The 18,410-nt window shown below is 36.6% G+C and overlaps 1 protein-coding gene across 1 annotated transcript in view; it reads right to left on the bottom strand.

Moving 5' to 3' along the window:
* Positions 1-18,410, bottom strand: part of COL25A1 (collagen type XXV alpha 1 chain) — a 461,910-nt gene that overhangs the window by 224,632 nt on the left and 218,868 nt on the right. The window lies entirely within an intron of this gene.

Here is an 18,410-nt window from a genome sequence, read left to right as displayed (position 1 = left end):
CCACATCTTCATTTACCACCTATAAATATTTACAGTTAAACAGAAAGTGTTTGAGAAAATTTCAGAACTCATAATGGGCTGGAGGTTTTGTTTTGTTTTATTTTTACCTCTTGCTTTGTATTTCAACACATATTTCTGGCTGTCTCTGTTTTTGGGGGAAAAGAAATAATGTAGATAGGGCATCTGGGTGGCTCAGTTGGTTGAGCATCTGCCTTCAGCTCAGGTCATGATCCCAAGGTCCTGGGATTGAGTCCCACATTGGGCTCCCTGCTCAGCAGGGAGTCTGCTTCTCCTGCTCCCTCTGCTCCTTCCCAGGCTTGTGCTGTCTCGTGCGCTCTCTCTCTCAAATAAATAAATAAAATCTTTTAAAAAAAAAAGAAATAATGTGGATAGAAACAAAGGGAAGAAATCAAATCAAATGGATTAAAGACTTAAACATAAGAACTGAAACTATAAATCTAGAAGAAAACATAGTGAAAGGCTCCTTGACATTGGTCTTGGCAATGATTTTTTGGTAATGACACCAAAAGCACAAGCAACAAAAGCAAAAAATAAATAAGTGGGATTAAACTAAACTAAAAAGTTTTTGCACAGCGGGGCGCCTGGGTGGCTCAGTCATTAAGCGTCTGCCTTCGGCTCAGGTCATGATCCCAGGGTCCTGGGATCGAGCCCCGCATCGGGCTCCCTGCTCGGCGGGAAGCCTGCTTCTCCCTCTCCCACTCCCCCCTGCTTGTGTTCCCTCTCTCGCTGTGTCTCTCTCTCTCAAATAAATAAATAAAATGTTTAAAAAAAAAATTCTTAAAAAAAAAAGTTTTTGCACAGCAAAGGAGATGATCAACAAAATAAAAACTCAGTCTATGGAATGGGAGAAAATATTAGCAAACCATATATCTGGTAAGGGGTTAATACCCCCAAAATATAAGGAATTCCTACAATTCAATAGCAAAACAAGAAATCATCCAATTTAAAAATGGGCAAAGAACCTACATAGATATTTCTCCAAAGATGACTTAGAAATAGCCAAAAGATCTATGAAAAAGTTTTCAACATAACTGACCATCAGAGGAATGCAAATCAAAACCACAATGAGATATCACCTAACACCTTGTGCACTGTTGGTGGGAATGTAAACTGATGCAGCCACTATGGAAAACAGTATGGAGATTCCTCAGAAAATTAAAGCTGAAACTAACCTATGATCCAGCAATCCCACTTCTGGGTATTTATCCAAAGGAATTGAAATCAGGACCTCAAAAAGAAATATCTGTACTCCTATGTTTATTGCAGCACTATTCACAATAACAAAGATATGGAAACAACCTAAATGTCCATCAATAGCCAAATGGTTAAAGCAAATGTGACATATATATGCAACGGCATATTATTCAGCCTTAAAAAAGAAAAAAAAAATCCTGCCTTTTGCAATAATATGGATAGACCTGGAGGGCATTATGTTAAGTGAAATAAGCCAGATGCAGAAAGACAAATACTGTATGATCTCATTTATATGTGGAATCTAAAATAGTCGAACTCACAGACACAGAGAGTACAATGGTTATTGCCAGGGCCTGAGAGGAGAAGGAAATGGGAACATGAGGGTCAAGGGTACAAAGTTACTGTTATGGAAGATAAGTTCTGGAGATCTACCATACAGCACAGTGCCTATAGCTAACAACAGTGTACTGTATCTGTAAAATTTCCTAAGAGAGTAGGTCTTATGTCAAGCATTCTTACCACAAAATAGTACTAATAGAGAGTGGAAAGAAACTTTGGGAGATAATGGATATGGCTATGGCCTTGATCATGGTGATGGTCTCACAGATGTATATTTATCCTGAAATTCATTGAGTTGATAGATTAAAAATGCACAGTTTTTTACATGTCAATTATATTTCAGGGAAGTTGATTTTTAAAAAAGGAACAAAGGAAAGGCTCATGCCCTGAGTGATCATGCTTAGATGTATTGTCCTAAAAACCTGAGAACAGGGAAAAATGTGCTATCTTATTATGAGAATGACCTAATGGTCACTACCGACATGGATCATTTGAGAACTAGTTCCTGACTGAATTTCCATGAAAAAGCTAATGAACATATATAACGGCACAAACTAGGAGTTCAATAAATATTAGCTCCCTTTTCTGCATTATTTATATTATCTTGTTATATTTAGTCAAAAGTAATAATGTATTTGAGTATTTAATAAGAAAAGTTGAGTGTGTATGTGAATAAGATTGTGAGAAATTAACGTTACCTTCCAATTAAAATATTCAAAGGGGCAAGTTAGTATAAAGAAAGAACATGGAGCGCACCCGGGTGGCTCAGTCAGTTTAGCATCTGCCTTCAGCTCAGGTCATGATCCCAGGGACCTGGGATCGAGTCCCATGTCAGGCTCCCTGCTCAGCGGGGAGCCTGCTTCTCCCTTTGCCTGCCAGTCCCCCTGCTGTGTGCTCTCTCTCTCTCTCTCAAATAAATAAAATCTTAAAAAAAAAAAAATAAAGAACATGGAATGCAAAGTTAAAAGACTTACAGGTTTTCACTACTGTGTAAATTGAGCTAATTTCCAATTAACCTCCTTGATTTTAGTCTACTAAAAGATCTGGTAAATAATACTAACTCTACCCCATTTATATGATTGTTGTGAGGATGAAAACCATAAAGTGCTATATACATATTTTAAGTGACTGTTCCTTTATTTCTCATAAATCCATTGAGGCTTATAAACTATTTCCATGATAATATTAGTCATATTCATCAATAGAAGTAGTAAGACTTCAAAATTCAAATTAAACAATTTGACACATCCTAATAAAAAGCGGAATTTTTTTAGTCAGAGGTTTCATCTCCAGAGGCAAAGAGACTCTTTAAGGATGTCAGAGAAAATGATGTAAAAATACCACAAACAACAGTAAATATTCCAAAAATTAAATACTCTTATCCAGAGTTCTGGAGGCAGAAAAACAGAAATGTTAAGGCAAAGGAAAAAGCAGGAGACTGAGCTGGTGGTCAGGGAGGGAAAGTGTGAGTAGGGAGCAGATGCTGAAGCCCTGTGTGCCCATGCGTGCTCTTGTAGGGAGGCCTACAGGAGAAATGTGTGCGAGCCTAGGATGCCCCTCCCCTGCAACTGATCCCAGGAATAGGTCTCCAACAGCTGCAGATGCCTCTTGGGAGGGAGGAACCTGTCTGGGCACAGAGGAGACGGCAGATCAGCCTTCCTGAACCATCCTCCTCCATCCTCCAGCTCCTTTGAGAAGACTAAACCAGGTTTACCTTCATTCAGATCTTCTAGATTAACCTTACAAGTAGGCACAGATTAATTTCAGAGCCTTCCCCAAAGTCCTCCCACCTGCTTGCTTGCTTAATGCCTGAAATTCTTTCAACATAGACCAAAGCCTTTCATTCCACAATTAGAAGTAAAAGGCTTAAACAGCAAATGCTTGGTAGAAGTACAATATTAGCTAAAATGTATTTTCTCCATACTCATAAAATGTCTATACTACAATATACCCAAGAGGTCATATGGCCCAAAGGTTTTCACACTGCTTTATACCCAACTATATGAGCAGCTCCAATTTGCCATATTGAATTGCAACCATTTGCAGTAAAAGTTCACTGGCTAAAACAAGCTTATATATCAATGATTCATATTTCTGGAAATGTAAGATTGAAGCCAAGAGAGGTGAAAACAACCTGCTGAGGGTACCATACAGTAGACCCCAGCTTCCGGATTCCAAGCTCAGTGCTCTCTGAGTCAGCACGCCACTTCTCACTTCTGATCTCATGCTCCATAGGTTGCAAGACTGGACACAATCAGCACCAACTTTCCAAACTGCTTCATTTTCTCAATGGCCTGCTTCATCTTTTTATAACATGGCTACTTAGGCAGATGTACTATTATTACTTATTCCAGTCTCCCACTAGACTATAAGCTCTTTTTACTTTTTTTTTTAAAAGATTTTATTTATTTATTTATTTGAGAGAGAGAGAATGAGAGAGAGCGAGTACATGAGAGGGGGGAGGGTCAGAGGGAGAAGCAGACTCCCTGCCGAGCAGGGAGCCCGATGCGGGACTCGATCCCAGGACTCCAGGATCATGACCTGAGCCGAAGGCAGTCGCTTAACCGACTGAGCCACCCAGGCGCCCTAGACTGTAAGCTCTTAAGGGTACAAATTCCCTTGTTCATCCTTGTATCTCTAGCAACTAGCAGAGGACTTAGCACTCAACGAACCTTTAAAGGAATACTGCCTATGGGCTATTTGATGCATGCCAACATTATTTCATATGGTGTTAATTTTTAAAAGAAATAACTTTTTTATTCAAGAGATTTATTTCCCAAGATAATTTAAAGATCGGCATGTACTGCACTATATGTAATACAGGCTTGTTTGTTTTAAATATCTTTTATGTGTGTGTTTTTGTTTCAAATTTCCTCAAGTTTCTAATCTCCATGGAATTTCAGTTTATAAAAGAAGTTAATCATAATAAATAATAGGTAATAATTTAAGTTTATAATATCTAAGCTCCATAACTCTCTACAGAGTATTAGTCAGATGTACATTATTTATTTTAAAGGCAATGAGCTCAATTGAAAAGTTGTAGAAGTATGTTTCCTTTTTTTTTTTTTAACAACACAAGAGACACACTAACAAATGTTTCAGGGGATTCTATTCTTACTAGTTATTCCAGTAATAAAAAATATAAAAATTAATAGTTTGTTAGTAAAAATAGTTCATTGGTATTTTAGCTATAAACAACAAAAATGAAGTGGCTCAATTTTTATTTTTGAGCCCTCACCAGGCTATATCATAATTTCAATAAGGCTAGGGATATCTATAATGTACCAGACTCCTAAGGTTAGTAATTAGAATGGTTTTGTCAAATTCCTGGAGGAGATTTTAAAAATCAAATAAAAAGATCAAATCCTTAAAGTAATCTTATGAATATTCCTTTCATAAATCTGCTTATGTTCTAGCTTTTACACCAGCAAGTTTTTCCTGGTAATGATTTCAAGTAAAACTTATGAAACATAAAATATGTGCAGAAATTGTGTTCTATTAATGAGGATAAAACAATGTGACTCATGGAAGATATAAAAAAAAAAAGAAAAAGAAAACAAGAGAAAAGACTCCCTTAGGTGGATAATAAATGTGAAAACATTAGGAGTACATATTAGGACACCTAAAGCTAACTGGATGGATATGTATGTGTGCAAGGGCTTAAATGTAAAATGCAATACTTCCTTGGGGTAGTAGCCAAATAGTTTTAAAGGAACTAGTTTAGAAGAAAATGGGCTACTTATTCCAAAATATACTTCCCATTAGAATTTATAAGCAGCTAGGCATGCCCTTCTGGCAAAGTATGTTTTTATTTTCTCATGAAATGCATTGAGAACAAGACTTTTGATTTATCTCTTTCTACATTTTCTTCAATGTTAAAATGGAAATTTTAACAATTGCTATTTAAATGTTTTAAATAAATATAAGCAACTTACATCAGAATTGTGTTGAATGTAACTCTCAACATCACTATATTATTGGCATTTTTTTGATTGGTTGAGTTTCTATGCCTCATTGAGGGTGTCCAGTGGGCCAAAACTGCCTTCCAAATCTTCTTCCCAATTATCTCAATGTAAGTTTAGTTCTAGCTTGTGTTTGGTTTAAATGAAGCACTTCAAGTTTACTCAAGAATTAATCAATATTTGTAAATTTTATAACTAAGGAAACACGACCATATTTATGAGACAACTGGGGACTCTCATAAGAACATACTGGAAAACAATTGTACTTCACAATTAAAGAAAAGGATTTCTGAACCAAGGGCAATGGAGTCTTTTCTGGGCTTTATGTCAAGGCTTTGTTTCCAGAAATGGAATTCCAGCAAATGAGGAGTTGTCTTTATCGCTATTTTCAATATTTAGATAATAAATATAATACAATAGTCAATAGAAGCTGTTCAAGACTACAAATAGTCCCATGTTACAGTTCATTGACTTTAATGAGGTCTGATGTGGCACAGTTGTTATTTCTATGATTTGTCTCCCACACATAAAGTGTTTCATTATTTAGTACTAGAAGTTTTACCCCATGATCCTACAGGGGATTTGTCATTACAATCTTTTCTATTTCTACTTGCAGGGAAAGGGGCTGCAAGATGTCAGAGAGTAGGGGTTGGGAACAAAGAAAGATGTGTTTCTTTGTGAAATTATATACTATATAATGAGTGGTTATTACATATACAATGTAATATATTAACATGAAAAAAAAGTTTAGTTCCAAAGTTTACAGAAAAATTTAAATGAGCTCTCTAGACTCCATGTTTCTAATGGAATGCACAGCAGTGAACAGATCTTTAAAGATAAAGAGAATTTTTAAAGTAACAGAAAAAAAACAAGATCAATGGTTGAATGTAGTTCCTCATATATTCAGTAAATAATGTTAACTCTTAATTTATCAGAGATTGAAACAATGGAAAATGGGGGAAAAAAAAGGGGGCTAATGGTAACTGGGATTTGTTTTCCTTAATGGCTTTGCAATGTCACAAGCTTTTGCCAAAGAGCTGATGAATGAATTAAATACAGCAGCACCACATACACCATTACACACATGTCAATGGCCCACATTTCTTTCAGCTGGTGCTAAATGAATTATTTAGCATGCCCATTGTTAAAGATAGTCACCAATGGGAAAAAAACGATCATTAGAGAACTGGTTTGACACTGAAAATTAGTGATGGAAAATAGTAAACAAGAAGTCAAGAGGAAGCCATCAGAATAGGAGTAGGAGTACTTCAGGGGGAAGGGTAGCATGGAAGTCCAAATCTGATGAAATAAGCATGAAAGCAACCAGAGCAGGCGTGAGAAAGCAAGGGTCTGTCTATGCAAAAAAAAAAAAAAATCAGCCAACCTGATGGCCCCATAGTGTCATGGGGAGAAATAAAAGTACTTGGACATAATGAAAGGGATAATGATGATGGTTAATATTTACAAGTGCTCATCATCTGTCTGGCACCAGACTAAGTACCACCCATGCATCGTTTCATTTATCTATACTAGTTGAGTGATCTCTATAAAATTGTGGAAAGCAATGCTATAAAGAGGTTAACTGTCACAAATTTAGTAAGTGGTAGGTTAGGGATTTGTACCCAGACAGTCTGACTCCTAAATTGTCAATTCCAAAACTAAAGACTTGCTTGTTTATTAAGCACACTATATGGACGACTCTGTTTTCTGATACAAACACACAGAGCTGCCATTAAGGAAAACAGAAGCTTTGGGCGCCTGGGTGGCTCAGTTGGTTAAGCGACTGCCTTCGGCTCAGGTCATGATCCTGGAGTCCTGGGATCGAGTCCCACATCGGGCTCCCTGCTCAGCAGGGAGTCTACTTCTCCCTCTGACCCTCCTCCCTCTCGTGCTCTCTCTCATTCTCTCTCTCGCAAATAAAAAAAAAAAAAAGGAAAACAGAAGCTTTAAATGAAGTTGGAAAGAATTGGTTCATGAGTATTCCTGAAGGTCTCTGTTTACAATTCTAGTTTACAGGTTTATTTTTAGCTTCTCATTCTAAATGTAAAATAATCATGAGAAATACTTGCCAAAAGTTAATAAACTTTTATTTTACAAAGTTAAAAAGGAACCCTGGTCCCTTCATACACTGAAAACACTCATGGGGTAATTTAGGTGGATGTGATTACCACATATTTTTATACATGCTCAGTTAATATACTCTTACACCATGTATGCCAGTTTTTTCTTTTTTTTAATGATGTTAAGAACACTTAATGTGAGATCTACCTCTTTACAGTATTTTAAGTGTACAATACAGTATTGTTAACTATAGCATGCATACCAGTTTCAACAAGCCTGTTACATATAAATGTTGAGAATGAGACAAATAAAAAAATATTGGTCTTTAAAAATGAGGGATGGTGCCTTTTTCACTATTGTGTTCTCTGTACCTGGGACATAATTCAATATTAGTTAAATGTTATTAGTTAAAATAACTAACAGTTTTGTAGTATTTCTTCTGCTTAAAAAAATAAAATAAATAAACAAAATAAACAAAAACCCAGTGGAGTATAATTTTTGAAACCAGCCATAGGGATACATGTTTGAACCTTATTCTGCAACACACTAGCTGTGTGTCTTTGGATGGATTAACTTTGTAAAACCCAGCTCATCATCTACAAACTGTAGATAATATCTACCTCAGAGAGTTCAGATCTTTGCTCTTTAGGTCTTAATTCTTACTGGTCTCTCCTCAAAACCATCTGCAAACAAGTACAAAGTTAATCATTTTAATATAGGGAGGAAGTACTTATTAACCCAACAGACGAGGTTTTCCCACAAGGAAAACGCAGTCCCACTATTTCTCAACCCCAGTTCTCCATGCCTAATCCCTGGTTTTTCACAATTCTTGTCCTCTCCTTACTTAAACTTAATTTCAAGAAGACGATATAATAGTGACAATCCTTTCTCCCTTGCCATGTATTTGGCCCATTTTTCTCTCTAGTCTTTTTTCCAACATACCCAAGATCTAATTCTGTTGCAATATAAATTCTGCCTTCTTGCAATATCACTACCAGTTTAATAAACATCTTAACATGGCTGTGAAGTAAAAGTACACAATTTTTTTTACCATTAGTCTCAGTTTCCTAAATAGGAATGGGAATGGCATTTCATACTTAAAACTCTAGTTTAAGGAGGAGTTGCTATTTGCCTGGGTGAGGAACTAATTTTCTCAATGCTATGATGTATTTGAAATGTCATGCATAATATGAAAAGTGCTCTACAAAATGTCAAATTATCTTGTTAAACTAACTGAGAACAAAATGTAGTACAGGTTAGGATAATGGTTGGCCTTCCATAGAAATGCTAATATAGGTGATCTTCACCAGAAAATCCAGGCCCATTTGGAAAAAAAAAAAAAAAAAAGATACTTGAAATCTCCTAACCACCCCCACAGAGTTTCATTGCTTCCTTCAAAACAAACATAGTTATTTCCTTACAGTTAAATCTCAGATTCATCCTGACAGGCAAATTCCCTAGAATACAAAAACATTATGAGTAGACTTCTATGAATAAAATATTTCCGCATATGATTTCACAATAATTCTGGCACTTTAATGCTGCTATATCCATCACACAGCGAGCAAACATTTTCCAATGAAACTGCAGAAGGACCAATCCAAGAATACAATTTTAACTTTGCAAATTGAGGGTTTTTTCTATGTTGTACAGGAACTAATACAAACTTAAAAAAAAAGAAAGTCTTTTATTTTGGTAGACACACACTCTTATGGCTTTAAACAATAAAGAAAACATCCACTAAATTCATATTGACTTTTTATCTGACATTTTTTATTTTAACCAAGATGGGAACCTCAAAGCATGCCAACGTTTAGATGTGTGTCAGAGGCCAATAAGTAAAATGTCTAAGACCTAGCTACAAATGCCAATCAACTTTAAAGGACTTATGAAAGACCTCTGATAGAGTAGACCAGGAGCTCTGGAATTAACTATCAGGGGTGAAAGTTCAAGTGTTACAACTTAGGTTATGAGGGAGAGGGTAATTTCAAAGTAGAATTTGAGTACTTTTATTTTGCAACTTGCTCTCATAAGAGCTCTACATAAAATATAACAGTTTTTAAATATGGCGTTTTATTATGATACCAGGTAACATTAGAGGAAAAACTTACAAGGGAAATATTAACTGTGGGAAATATAGATGAAGCCATGATACTCAGAAATGGAATTGGTCCATGAAATCTATTTTATGCTCCTTAGTAAAAGGACTCATATTTTTCATGTGCCAATAAGTGGGCCCATTATGTGTCTTTCAAGACACAAAAGATTGTGTCTTGAATAAGATAAGAGTACAATATCAATAAAACAAATTTCTTACACAAAGAGCTTTGTGTAAAATGTTCAGTAGAATACATTTTCGTTTTTAGTGGTTCTCCATATCTATATTTGAGTGTGAACAAAAATGAGGAAATTAGGATCTTAATCCATTTCGACACTACCTATACTCCCTCCACATGCATATTTATGAATATGTATGACTTAATCAGGTCATGCATCATTAATCATTCTTCATATTCAGCCTCTTCATTTCATAATCATTGTAAAGAAGTTCTTAAGTTCTACTGGTAAGCTTTGAAGTTAGTTTTTAATAGTCAGCATAAAAAAGGATTCCTATAAATGAAATAAATCCCCTAGATATCTGACTGAATTTGATTGTTCTCTGAATATTTTGTGCTGAGATAAAGGTGAGCATATCTAAAAAAGTTGTTGACTTTTAAAATATTTTAAGTCAAAGAACAGACAAGAATTCTGTATGCTATCAATAGTATATATGTGTGGTTTCTTCCTGAAAAGATCTCATGATCTTGTTAGAGATATAAGGCCTAAAACAAAAACAATTAAAGAACAACGTTAACCAGTATATAATACAATGTTATACTGTGCATGGCATTGGTTATACCACAGAAGTTCAAAGAAGAGAATTGGGAAAAGCTTCTCAGAGAGGTAAAACTTGACTTAAAAGAGTAGACAAAAAAAAGAGGATACGGCAGGATATAGAATAGGCATAAATAAACACAGCTAGCTATGTCCAGTGCAGCTAATCATGAGACCACCTTCACTGGAATATGAATTTTTGTTTAAAATAAGGTTAGATAAGTAAGGCGGGTCTAGATTACAGAAGGCCTCAAGTGGCAAGAGAAGAAGTAGGAAATAATGACATGAAGAAGGTATTTTGGGAGGACTAACCTTTCAGGAGTTAGCAAAGTCAACTGGAGTCTCTTACAAGAACTAAGGTATAAAGTAATAAAAAGTATAGTAGCAGTGGGACAAAAATTAGATACTAAAAGTAATTTTGATAAGAAGAATCAGGCATGGGGGCACCTGGGTCACTCAGTCGGTTAAGCATCCAACTCTTGATTTTGGTTCAGGTCATGATCTCAGGGTCATGAGATCAAGCCCCACATCAGGCTCCCCACTCAGCCCGGAGTCTGCTTGAGATTCTCTCTCTCCCTCTCCCTCTACCCCTCCCCCAACTCACTCACCCACACATGCTCTCTCTCTCTCTCAAATAAATAAATGAAATCTTTTTTTTTTAAAAAAAAGAAGAAAAGCATGAAGGCTCAATTTGATGTAGGGGATGAATAAGAGAGGTTGAACATCAAAGATAGCTCCACAGATCTGAGTCTTATAAACTAAAAAATAGGTGGTACTATTTATATTTGTTGGGTAGATTAAACAAAATGTCCTTCTCTCATTAACATAATAATCAGATGTCAACCTTGGAAACAGTATCAGAATATTGGCATGTTAATATGAATTAGATTCTCTGCAGTCTGCATTTCTTCTTTCAAGATGTGATGCACAGACCTTTACAATGAAGTCGCAAGCTCCAAAATTTGGAAAACATTGCTCTTGCATTTGGACATCTATAACATTCAAGGTCAGTTTTACAGACGTAATTACAAAGTTCCACCCAAGTAAAATGGATAATAACTTGATGATGATATTACAGAATATATAATAACAAATCACAAAACAGGTCAACCTGAAAGCATTATTTGTATCTTTCAATTGATTCCCTTTAAAACGTATGAAATTCTTTCCAATATTTCCACTCACATATAATGAGTTAATTCAGGATTTTCATCAGTGGAATATTGATTTGAATCATCCTTGAAATAAAAAGACAGTGGGATAAGAACACTGAGAACCAAAGACTTCCTATGCCTTGTGGTCACTAAGTTTTGCAGAATCTTAGACTTCTTATCTGTAATATGAAGATATTGTACTAGAGCTCCTTCCAACAAGATGCTTCTAGGAGAAACAAATGAGAATGATTCATATTCTAATTAATGGCCACACCTGCTCTTGAATACCATACAAAAGTTATGGTAACTCTAGGTACACCAAAGTAAATACAAGAATGCCAGTTCAGTCGATTGATTGTGCATCAAATAGGCAGGCAATACATTAAGTGGGTACAACGACAGCAGCTACTGCCATATTTGTCTGTATCGGGGGTGGAGGTCCTGCCTTGAGGAGGTAGGAGGAAGAGGCAGAGCAATGGTGTATCACACACCATGACAGGGAGATCAGCCTGAGCCCGTGATTATTTGGCTATTCAGAATTGTGGCAAGAAGGAGGCAGTGGTAATGAATGAAAGCAATGTGGTCTGCTTCTTTCAGGCTCATCTAACCCCTCGGACTGATGGCTGCAGCTGAGAAATTCCACAGGGATTGAGGAGGGGAAGTGCCCAGGGCATGATGCAGGCACACAAATCCCTCTGGAGTCCTAACCATCCTGCCTGAGTACACACAATCATGAGGCACAGTTGTTTGATCTTGCTACACACTCTGCCTCCCGCCTGAAGAAATGTTCAGAAGTAGGAACAGTTCCATTCAGTTACATCACAAGTTGTAATAAATCAATAGCCAGTCTTTGTTCCGTTGTGTCAATTATAATCTAACCAGGTAAGTTCTACATTACAGACGAGTATAGAAAACTGTCTTCTATAGCTACGTGACAGAAACATTTTGTTGTATTTGTTGTGCTATAAAATATTGATACAGTAACCCCCAAAATGCCAAATGGCTGGTAAATACCTTTTTGTGCTTTATAGATGTGTATGTGTGTGTTTAAAGACTAAATTTCATCCCAATCTTATTCATTACTTCTATTCTATTGACTGAAATAACCAAAAATATCTAATATTAACTTAAAAGAAATAATACAAAGATAACTACTGAATAACCTTTATTTTTATTTAAAAACTGTCTCCAGTGTAGTCATTAAGCCCAGATTTTTGAGCCAAGACTGACAAGGCCTTCTTCATGTCGATAGATTAAAGTATTCACTGTATGGCAAGGTTTTTCATTTCACTGCAGCAACCAATGATGAAATGCAATATGGTCAGATTAAAGGTGGTACATAACTACTCTTTTGTAATAGTAATATCTTTGGTGAACCCACACATGCTATCAGTCATTTAAATCCAGAACCTCAAGCTGAGTAGAGTCCCATCAAAGTCTTTACATGTCCCACCTGCCCTAGGGTGATACATACATCATCTGAAGCAAAGCTTAGTGACAGCTGCAGAAATGTACTCAATGAATTTAAAATAGACAGCAATCTAGATTAACAGTGATAGAAATATCTGGACATTCATTTTTAAATGAATTGTAACACTCCAAATCCAGAGCTGATTCGCAGCTGGTACACATCAACGCTACCACACTGGTTATTAGTTAGCCAGTTTTGAAGGTACCTTCCCGCCAGGTACTCCTTTTACTACCCTACCATCCCACCTTCTTCCTTAAAGCTCCCTGGAACTCCACACACAATGGCTATTAAAGGGGGAAAGACTTGCCCCACAGGAGATCTCTCAAACTCTCAGCAGAGTTGAGGCTGATATCTATTTAGATTTGTTGGTGCGTGCACCATACTATTCGGTCAGTATTTTCAATACCACCCTGCCCACCTCCATCATCATTATAGCACTCCTCATGTTGTATCGCAATTCTTCCTGTACAAGTCAGCTTCCATCTGCTATTCTCAAGTACTTGAGAGTGCCTAGAATAATGCTGTATTAATAGATGTTTGGTAAATCTATGAATGAATGAGCCATAAAAATCAAATTTCATCTTGTCACTGTGGTAGTATAACATTTATAGATAAAATTATTCTCATTCTTGCACAGGATTTGTGGTTTCTTTTCAGGATTTTCCTGTAAACACATGTGGCCTTTAAATTTTCTTTGGCTTTCACATAGCCAGATAACAATAGAGAAGTAAAAATCCCAAGAGAGAACTCTTTTGAGGTAGTTGTGCTTTTTATCTTACTCCTGCAACTTTCCAGGAAGTATAATAAGGTTTATAAGAGACCATCTTATGAGAATAAAACCATAAAAAATTCTTGAAAAACCTCTTTCATCTAACTCACTATAGAAATCATCTTTAGAACTTGTGCTCTTCTTCAAATGTCCATACGTTTTTAATGGGTATGATTCCTGAGAGTCTCCACTGTGCCCCTACCAGCTCCAGCCCCTTCTCCACTTCAATGGGCAGCCTCCTCATCTAAACAAAATGTAACTCTGACTTTCAGGGGAAAAAGTCCTGAAAATGTTTTATCTTCACAGCATTTTAAAATTGGAGTCTCTGAATTTTTTTTAACGCTATGGTGCCAGACGGGAACCCAAATTTTGTTTCATCACATTGGGAACAATTTAGGATATCAGGAAGCACACTGGAAAAAATCTCTCTACAGAAGAATACATCCTCCATCTCCTGGTGAACAATTTTTGTTTTCTTTTCCAGGGAGTAGTTTATGTGCTATGTTTAGGCCACACATGAAAGTAATATCTCCCTCGTGAGACTGACTTTGGCTTACGCTGATTTTTTGAGGCCAAGATTATGGTAATGATTTAAAGAGGAAAAGAAGCAAATGGAATAGGAGGGAAACATGCAAGAAAAGGGATTAGTGAGGCAAAATTTTTCCCAACCTAATACAACACAAAGTATGTCTAAGGAAATTGAAAGGAGAGTCAGATCTCAAATAAAACCAAAGATACTGGGATAGTGTCTTCATTAGGTAAACAAGACTGTGCATTCTATAGCCTGATGCACCAAAGGAATGTCAAAGATTCCAACAATAATCTAAAACCAAAAACTTGTTTCCTAAGTTTAGGTCCTATTCTACGAAATACCCAGAAGTCTACTAGGGCACGTGCCGTTGCTTTCGGTGGCTCTTCCAAGGCCAGCTGTGCATATCTTCAGTAGCTTGGAAGCTGGCCAGTGCAGTAAGCCCCATGCTGGACTTGGGAAACTAATCCCCCCTATTATTGCTTTTTCACAGGTGGAACACCTGCTCTTTTCTTTTATCAAGCTCTTCCTAATGACATATTAAAGGCTCCCCAAACTCAACACAACATTTGGATCATTATATTTGGATGAAAAGATAAATGCAATGAAAAAACACCCGTAAAGGGTAAGTAGGATATTTAGTCTAAGGGCCTGGTGCACATGCAACAGATTTATCATTTTTGACAGCCAGACTGAAAGGGAGGGAGGTGGGAGGGAGGGTAGGAGGGAGGACAAGAGGAAGGATGGATGGATGGATCAGGGCACTGTGCAAACCCAAACAAGCACACTTTCTAGGCTCTTCGTAAATGAAATACGCATATCTATCTACGGCTTTATTTTTTTTTTTTCTGGGGGAAAAACGAGAGATTGTCTAGGAGATGTGGAAGCTGCTAGCTCTTAAACATTTGAAAACACACTTTATTTATTCATTTATAAGGTAGGCATAATGCTACTTACCTTAAATAGCTAAGTTTTATAAGATGCAATTAAAAATAATAGCAAGATAATCATATGACAAGAAATTTAGAAAATTAAGAAAAATTTTTAAAATTCTCAGTTTCCTAAAACAACAATTATTTCACTTTGGTGTATTTTCATGACCATATATTTGATATGTTTATTTTACATGTATAAGATTTTAATCTTTTTTTCTTACTTAATCTCACACAAAAAGCATTTTCCATATTGCATCAGTCATCATAATCATTATTATTATTCATATTTGGTTAAGTAGGTATTTCATTTTAGAGTAAATGACATAATCCTCGATCCTGTTAACATTTTGGTTGCCCACACATTTTGACTACCGCTAACAACATCATGATGAACGTCTTTGTACATATGTTTTGCTACAGTCTGAAGGTTTGCATCCCCCTAAATCCATATGTTGAAATCCTACCCACAAGGGGATGGTATTAGGGAGTTGGGGCCTTTGGGAAGTGATTAGGTCATGAGGGAGGAATCTTCATGAATGAAATTCGTGGCTTGATAGAAGAGGGTCCAGGGAGAGCCCTTGCCCCTTCTACCACATGAGGGCCCAGTGAGAAGTGGGCAGTCTGCAGTCCAGAAGAAGGCCTTTACCAAAACTTGACTATGGTGGTGCCATGACCTTGCACTTCTAGTCTCCTGAACTGAAAAATAAATTTCTGTTGTTTATAAGCTACCTGGTCTATAGTATTTTGTTATAGCAGCCCAAACAGACTAAGATAGCTGTTTTTTTTAATTTTGTTTTCTTAATAGGGACTATTTCCTTGGGATAGAGTCTCAGAAATATGACTCCTAAGCTAAGGGAGTCAAAGATTCTTTTTGTGGAAGTTGACCAGAAACATGTGATAATTCCAGTCTCCACATCTACGGCAGCACTAGATAATCTCATTAACTTTGAAATTTTTTAAATTAATAGATGAAAGATTTTACCTCAATTTCACACACATTTCTTTCCTTACAGATTAGGGCAAGCATTTTGTATTTAATAGTTCTATCTCCTCTTCTATAAACTCAGTTTATGTCTTTTGTATGGGTGAGCTTTGAGAGAGAGTGAAACAAGGAGAGTTCTTTGTGTTATTTTCAAAATTGGTATTTGAGGTTATTAGTATCACTGAAGCGTTATTTCTAGTGTGAAGCATAATTCAGTCACTTTTTAAGGATCCCACATTTTGGAACTTTGCTCCTCCTGTAATTATAGGATCAATATGAGACTCTCATATCTGGTGGTTGATAGTGATTTCACTGTTTCTGTCCTCCCTGAAGTCTGTATTGCAGACCCACCCACATTCTCAGCTTGCAAAACCTTCTGCAAGTTTTCTTCTTTTTAAAACCTTTTGATTACTCTGAAATGACAAGCATCATGACCACTACAGACCCCCAACCTCACCAAGATGTCTGATTTCTCAATAATAAATGTTGCAATCAGTGTGATAGTTGCCAAGCTATTCCTTGCCCAGATGTGCTAAATCAGTTACATAACTCTATAGGGGGCCCACATAAAACTTTATACTGCTCACCACCATCCCATTCCAACCCCCAACATGAGCAGCCCTGACTCTGCAACACGGTGTAGGATTTAATGGCTTATTCCATTCTTCTACTGTGTTCTGGGCTGGTACCTGCAATCCAGTTTTATCAGGTTGGAGTTTTTCCCTGTGGACAAATTTACCAAATTCACCACATTTTCCAGATGGGATCACTATACTATTATACATACAGTCTGGGCTATCTCAGAGAACCTCTCATAAACAGTGTGTGTGTGTGTGTGTGTGTGTGTGTGTGTGTGTGTGTGTGTGTGTTAGGTGAATGGCAGAAAGGGTAGAGTGGTGTAGGAAGCACAGAAACCAAGCCCTAAGCCTCCTGTTTCAGAATAAACAAACACCCTAAACACTTTTTAACTCCTGCACATAATTTCTGCTACTAATCTTCTATTAAAATCCCTCTAGGGTTTGGAAACGCCCTAGAGATAATCTCCACCATGCGCATCATGAAGGCAGTGAGATCTTCAAAACTCATTTTCATCCTTTGAGCTGGCTTCTCTACCTGGTATTTATATTTACTCAAAAAGAAAACACAATTGCAAAAGATCTTTAATAAATGTCCCCTGGGATTTTGGCTTTATAATATAGCATTTCATTGTTGATTGCTAGATGTTTAAGGTTTAGCTCTGAATCACAACAAAATATATCCTTTGGAATATTGCAGCCTTATCTGCTTTTGTAGCCTACTGATAATCCATGTTCTTGTACTCATTCCAGCATTAACTTATATACTTTAAGATGCTATCATATCTTTCCTGGTTTCTTTCTGTCAAGGGTGGCAACAGTCAGTTTTAAAAAATATCTTCTCATAGGTCATATCTTTTTTTTTTAAGATTTTATTTATTTATTTACTTACTTACTTATTTATTTATCTATTTCACAGAAAGAGAGAGAGAGTGCACAGGTAGGGGAAGCGGCAAAGGAGAGAGAGAAGTAAGTAGGCACCTCCCTGAGCAGGGAGCCCGATGCGGGGCTCGATCCTAAGACCCTGGGATCATGGCCTGAGCTGAAGACAGATGCTTAACTAACTGAGCCACCCAGGCACCCCCTCAGAGATCATTATCTTCAAGCTTCTTCTATTCTGCTGTTCACCCTTGGATTCTACTAATTTTTCAGTGTCATTTCCATGACACAATAGCTACAACTAAAAACAGTAGTTTAATATACAGAAAGAAAAACCAAAACAATGTCCTTTTGCTCAAATCCTAATCATTCAACTCAAAGAAAAGTAAGATGTGGATTAGCAAAGCAAGGTCAACAGTCAATATTTATGTAACTGTTTGAACTTGTTGAAAAGTGAATCAAAGTGGCTCCAGAAAATAAGGCCAATTCTAGTCCCCCCTCCCCCACCAAAGTCCCATACATATAGTATTACTGGCTTATTTTGCTTTAAAGAGGAAATAAGCAACTACTCTGGAAAATTGTTATTACTGTCATAGAAAACAAAGTGTACAACATAGATGTGCCAAATAATACGAAAATGTTAAACAGGGTTAGCTATTGTATAA

The sequence above is a fragment of the Leptonychotes weddellii genome, chromosome 2, assembly GCF_054177405.1.
Source record: "Leptonychotes weddellii isolate Sample4059 chromosome 2, ASM5417740v2, whole genome shotgun sequence".
Classification (NCBI taxonomy): Eukaryota; Metazoa; Chordata; class Mammalia; order Carnivora; family Phocidae; genus Leptonychotes; species Leptonychotes weddellii.
This window is presented reverse-complemented; position numbering and strand designations above follow the sequence as displayed.